Raw genomic sequence first — 6,563 nt, 5'->3', positions numbered from 1 at the left:
GTGGGTTTTTACCATATTTCCCATTTCTTTGGTAGCATAGTTGAGCATGGATTTATGTAAAGTGATTTACTCATGTAGGGTTTACATGAGGGGTTTAAAGGAGCTAAAACAATTGCATGGTTTTGAGAAAATGAATGCATCATGATTTCGATAAACATTCCTTATGGTATGCTTGTTCCCTTCTTGTTCACTCACTGAGTATTGTACTCACGTTTTATAAAAAAATTCATGTTTTCAGATCAGGTGACTGTTGGACCCTAGATCGAGGAGTCCCTGTAGTACATCTCTTGGGTATGTGTCTGGCATTCGATAGTAATCCCTTTTATTGTAAATGTCTCCGCTAGAAGTCATGGGTCCTTTTGTTTTGTGAATACAATCTAACAATGTGAATATGTGTATGCAATATAAATTGCTAAATACATGACTGGTATAGTGCATGTATATTATTATCGATAATGCCATTGTATTTTGGCTATGTTCACACTCGGAAAAAAGTGTGTGTATGCATGATATGATAAATTTGTTAAGCAAAGGTAAATGAATAGGCTTGCTTGGGCTTAGTGAGCTATGCTCATTGAGCTCACGCGTCGGTCATGGCCTGAAAAATTGGGTCGTGACAATAACAAGTTTAACAGCTATTCCATGAGACATGGAATAGATAATACCAGGGGGAAAATTGGGTTTACTTGAAGAGGAGTTTTTACCCATTTTAAAGAATAGGTATTACTCAAAAATTCCTATTATTGGTTGCACTACTAAACTAAACAAAGTTACAACAAATAGCTAAGAATAGAGAGGGAATAACATAGCTATTTCCCATACCAAAAATGCAGTAAGAGCTTTAAAACCACTTTTTCATATCTCGATGTAGACACCCTATAAACTGACATGTATCAAATGGACTTCTTTTTAAATATGTTATGGATTCATATTTTTGACTTATCTTATCTTCCTAAAATTGGTAATTATAATATTTTAAAAAAATAAAATAAAGAATTTATATTGTTAATTATTATCTACAATCTTATCCATATATTTCTATTTTATAAATATAAATGCAATGTTTAAGTAATTATATATAAAATAGTATAGATTTTAAAATCATTCACAATATTCGTATATTAGCAATTAACAAAAAATAAGCATGTTTACTTTTTATTCATACTAATCAAATTATTGTTGATATATTCTTTCAATTTATTCATTATCTTGTAACCAATGAAATCACTATTTATCCAATTGTATATCATTTTTATTTTTTTATAAAATCATTATCCTCTAAAATAATCAAAACATTTTTTACCAACATTACCAAATCACCTATAAATTTTCTTTATCCTCTAAAAAATAACAAAAATAGGTGAGAGAAGCCCATACCAAGTGGACACAAGTAGGCCCAAAAGTTAGCAAAATCTGTTAATTCTCGCATGGGCTAGCTGCGGCCCACCTCTGCTAGCCTACTTCTAGTGGCAAGACACCGAGCAAAAATATGGACTTATTCCAAATTCCTCCAAGTCTATTTGCAAGACCAGCCCTCTCCCTTTTTTTTACCTTGCTCCTTACAACCCTAACTATAAATTCCCTTTTTTTTCTCTCTCTCAGTTTCACTCTCATTTTCTCACTCTAAGGTGCGGCTTTCCTTATTCTCTCTAAGCCCCAAGACCCAAAGCCTACCCTATTTCTCACCAACATCTCCCCCACCACCAATAACACCACATAAAAAAACACTCTACTTTTCTTTCGTCTCAAAAACCAACTCTTTTTTTTCTCCTTCAATCAAATGAAAGAGAGATCGAAAACCTTTGAACCTTAAAACTCCCTAAATCCCCAAAGACAAAAAAGAAAACCTCTCATTTTCCTCATTTTTGCATTGTTTTCTCTTTATTTTGTTTGTTGATTTTTTTACTCTCATTTCTAGTTTCAATTTCTGGTTATGTTATTTCTGGGTTGTGGTATATGGTTGTGTGCAACTGATAAGGTAAACAAATTTAGGGTTTTGCTATTGATTCTAGGGCTTTCTTTCTTTTTTCTTTTTTTTGAAATTGGTTGCCTAAGCCTTTTATGGAAAATTAGCTACCGCTACTAGGGAATCCGAGGGTTTTTCTGTGGAATCCGACCCTCTTTCTTTGAAACAATTTGTCTTTATATAGATGTTGAAAATGTTTTCCTTAGTGTTCGGTTAGCCGTTGATTCTTCATGTTTTTGCCTATGGCAGTGTGCATTTTTCCTTGTACGATTTAAGGCTCACAAAACATTAAAAAGAATCCCAACAAGGCCTAGGCAAATAGAATATTTCAATTTAGGCCCCAATATAATCCCAGAACATATAAAATAAATAAAAGCAAGGAAATATAAATAAAATAAAGAGGATGTTTAATAAATAAAATAAAAATAGCAAAAAGATAAAAAAAATAGAAATAAGTAAATACAAAAATGAATGGGATAAAAATGGGTGTCTACACGTGGTACCAACTACAATTCTAGTTGAGAATAGGAAGAAGATTATATCAACTATCTAGTTTAAGAAGGGGATTAAAAAGGAAAAACTTTTTAATGTGCTTATGCCTATCTACAAAGGCAAAGATAACACAAATTTAATAGTTGTTGAAGTTAAGTTGGTTTCGGAAAAATTTAAGGATATGATGCCAAAATAGCTACCTAAGGTCTTACCACCTGTGTAACTCGGTATGGTGCATTTGAATTTTTTGTTGCGCCTTTTGGACTAACCAATGCTCTTGCCACTTTTTGAATATTGATGAATCAGGTTTTCCATGATTATCTGCACATGTTCATGGTAATCTATTTGGACGACATTGTGGTGTATAGTTCAACCTTAGAGGAACATCAAAGGCATTTGCAACAAGTTTTACAAAGGTTGTGAGACAACTAGTTGTATGTGAAAAAAGATAAATGTGCATTCGCTCAAACCCAAATTCAATTTCTAAGCCATATAATTGAGTAAGTTTACATCCGAATGGATATGTAGAAAGTGAAGACTATTAAAAAGTAGGAAATTCCTAAAAATACGACTAAACTTTGCTCATTCTTAGGGCTAGTCAACTATTATTAGAGATTTATGGAAAGAGATTCTAAAAAGACAATGATATTTACGAAACTGCTTAAAAAAGGATAAATGTGGGATTAGACACCTCAATGTCTAGAAGCTTTCTAAGACTTGAAGGAAGTAATGATGACAGACCTTATCCTAGCACTCTCAAATATTGAAACCTTTCAAAGTGCAAACAGATGTGTCAAACTTTGTGTCACAGCCCAAATACCGGGCCATGATCGATGCATGGGCCCAATGGGCATAGCTCACTAAGCCCAAGCAAGCCTTTTTATGCAAACTCGATCATCATTCCCAACCATCATTTCTAAAACCACATATTGAAATTTTGAACTAAAAATATTTCAATAATATTCTATAGTGACCCAAAACTCACAATTTTATTATTTCAAAATAATATCACCCGTTTACCAACTCATAGTGGCATCAGTAATCAAATATACATAATTGACTTATAATATGGATCTTAGCAGATTACATTACATATACATGTTCATAGTTAACAGACTTTTGACCGTCAGCGGAGTGACCGTGGGTGAAGGTACAACTACTGAGATGCCATAGTTCCTACCAAGAGGACGAGCATACGTGGACACTCAATCTAGGTCCCAACTGCCTTTGAATCTGAAAACATGAAGTTTAAAAACATGAGTACAAAACTCAATGAGTGAACATAAGAAGGGAACAAGCAATCGATAGAAGAAATTTGGAAATCATGATGCACTTGCTTCAAAAACAATGCACTTGATTTAATTTCTTACTAAAAAAACCCTCATTTCAAACTTTGATCAATAACCTCATAGTGTTGCAAAAACCCATGATCAATCCATGAAGTTAAATGGGTGAAAAATAGGTCAAAATCAAGCAAGGTAGCAAGAATGGCAGCAAGTTTCTCGCTGCAACGAGAAATAGTCTCAGTTTGCATATGTTCCAGTTTTGCTATCATATCTTCCACTACAGAAGTCCAATTGACCTGATTTTTAAACCATTTGAAAGCTAAGAGGCAGGGCTACAACTTTTATATTTACCACTTTTTCAAGTTCAATGGGAAAGTGGTCAAAATCTTCATCAAAGTGAAAGCACTGCACTAGAACTCCAGAGTTTCTCACTGCAGCGAGAATCAGGCCAATGTTACCCCTAAAAACCCGAGAGTTTCTCGTTGTAGCAAAAATGAATCTTGCTACAGCGAGAAACAGAGCATTTTAAGTGAAATAGGTCTTGTTACATCAAAAGCCACTTTCTTGTTGAAATGAAAAGCATTTTGGAAGCAATTAACAAAGCCAACACATAACACAATCACAATTATTTTCATAAACTTTCTATAACACACATATCTATGTATGTATGTATATATATATATATATATCCATCATCATGCACACCCTCCCATCATCATCAGCTCATATGCATTCCCCACTAGCACATGGCTGGGTCATCATAGGCTTATGCGCACTCTTACTCACACATCGTCGGGTCATCATCGGCTTATGCGCACTCCCACTAACACATAGTCGGGTCATCATCGACTTATGCTCACTCCTACTCGCACATAGCCGAGTCAATATCATTACACAACATTATTCATCAATGCACAACATATATCCGTATATATATGTATATATCAACATAATATAGGAGCACATAGGTTCGTCTTTTTACACATTTCACATTTTCACAACATCAAAACGTTTTATGAAGGGCTTGTTCTCCGGCACACATTTTTAGAGAAAAGTTGAAATAAATCATTCAAATGTTTCATACAAATACAATTATTTTTCCCAAAATAATTTTGAAATGCAAATTCACTCACCGATATTTGTTGAATCTTTAATTGACTCTAACTTTGATTATTGCTTCAAATGGACATGCGAGGCCTCATTGGAACCTATTGTCACACACAATATCACAACCAACCCAAATTGGCATTAATATAATTGCAAAAGCTCTTTCCTAAATCAAGTTCCACTAGTTATTCCTAACTAGCTATCAATTGCCATTAAATGGCTATCTATTCTTTCTACTCTAGTAACTCTAGAAATAAATAAACAAACCTCAATAATAAAACAACTCACAACTCCAATTACTAGCCATTATCAACAACCTAAATCAATCCTCATTCATTACTTACCTTAGTGGATTTGTAGTTGAATTCCTTCTCAAGAATACTCAAGCTATTATGAAAAGTCTCTCTCTCTCTCTCTCTCTTTCACTCTCTAAAATTTTCAACTAGTGAGAGAAAGTGCTGAACAAAGACTTTTAAAGGGTTTTAAGGTGAGAGAGTGAAAGAGAACAAAAAGTTCCATGAAGAAGTGTTCAAAAGCATGAAAATTGAAGCTAGAGAGAGAAAGTTATGGAAGCTTTATGGGAGGCTCCCATGGAGATGAAGAAACGTGAGATGGGAAGGAAGAAGAAATGGCTGGAAGCTGCTGGAGCTTTAGAAATTTATATCTAAAGTTTATCCATTTCTCACTTAAATTACCAAAATGCCCTTAATATGGTGACTTTGTCTTCCTCTCATCCTTTGTGCAACCTTTTACTCTTTTGACACTAAGGCAAGGTCCATAATAGTCTAGAAATACTCGGGTTCATGAAAACATAAAATTTTAGACTCGAGATGCAAAATGACCATTTTGCCCTTATCATGAAAATTATCATTATTTTTATCTTCTTCATTTATTTACCATCATAAACATCATTTATTCATTCCTTAGGCCTATTTAGACCTTCATAGCATCAAGAAAACCCACTCGTAGGAGCTCACCAAGGGAAATTATGAAATTACCCCTAGTTCCCATTATCAAGTCTACTTCTAGTTATGTGTCTATGGAGATCGAGATTTCATAGGTTCACTTCTGAATTACCCTTTTTAACTCAGTAATTAACCTCAATTGGCATCTGTAAACTTTATTAGCCACCATATCAAAATATGGGGTATTACACTTTGTTCTTGGAGGGGTATTACTGTAAAAAAGACTTCTAATTGCATTTAAAAGTTGAAAGTTAAACGAAGCTAAAAGGAGATACATAGTGCAGGAACAAGAGTTTTTAGCAGTAATTCATTGCTTACAAGCGTGGCGACACTATTTATAAAGGTCCTAATTTGTGGTTAAGACAAACAATACTATAGTCAATCACTTTTTCACTCAATTGAAACTCACGGCCAAATAAGCGAGATGGCAAGAGTTCTTAACTGAGTTTGATTTATACTTCAAGCATAAGTTTGAAAGGGCTAACCAAACGACAAACACCTTGAGCAGAAAGGTTGAATTCGTAGCTCTCAGAGTGATAGCTCTGATCACAGCAGGTAGTAAATATGGGCATTCATAACTTTATTGAAGAGAACTTAAGACAAGATCCCCAAGCCATTACCATCATTAAATTAGTGGAGAATTGGAAGTCTAAGAATTTTTGGGTGGAAAATGAACTCATATTAACCAAAGGGCCACAAATGTTTGTTCCGAGAGTTGGAGAGCTAAGACAAAAGTTGATGCGAGAA

The sequence above is a fragment of the Theobroma cacao genome, chromosome 3 (assembly GCF_000208745.1).
Source record: "Theobroma cacao cultivar B97-61/B2 chromosome 3, Criollo_cocoa_genome_V2, whole genome shotgun sequence".
NCBI lineage: Eukaryota > Viridiplantae > Streptophyta > Magnoliopsida > Malvales > Malvaceae > Theobroma > Theobroma cacao.
The sequence above is the reverse complement of the archived record's forward strand: the minus strand, read 5'-3'. Positions refer to the sequence as shown.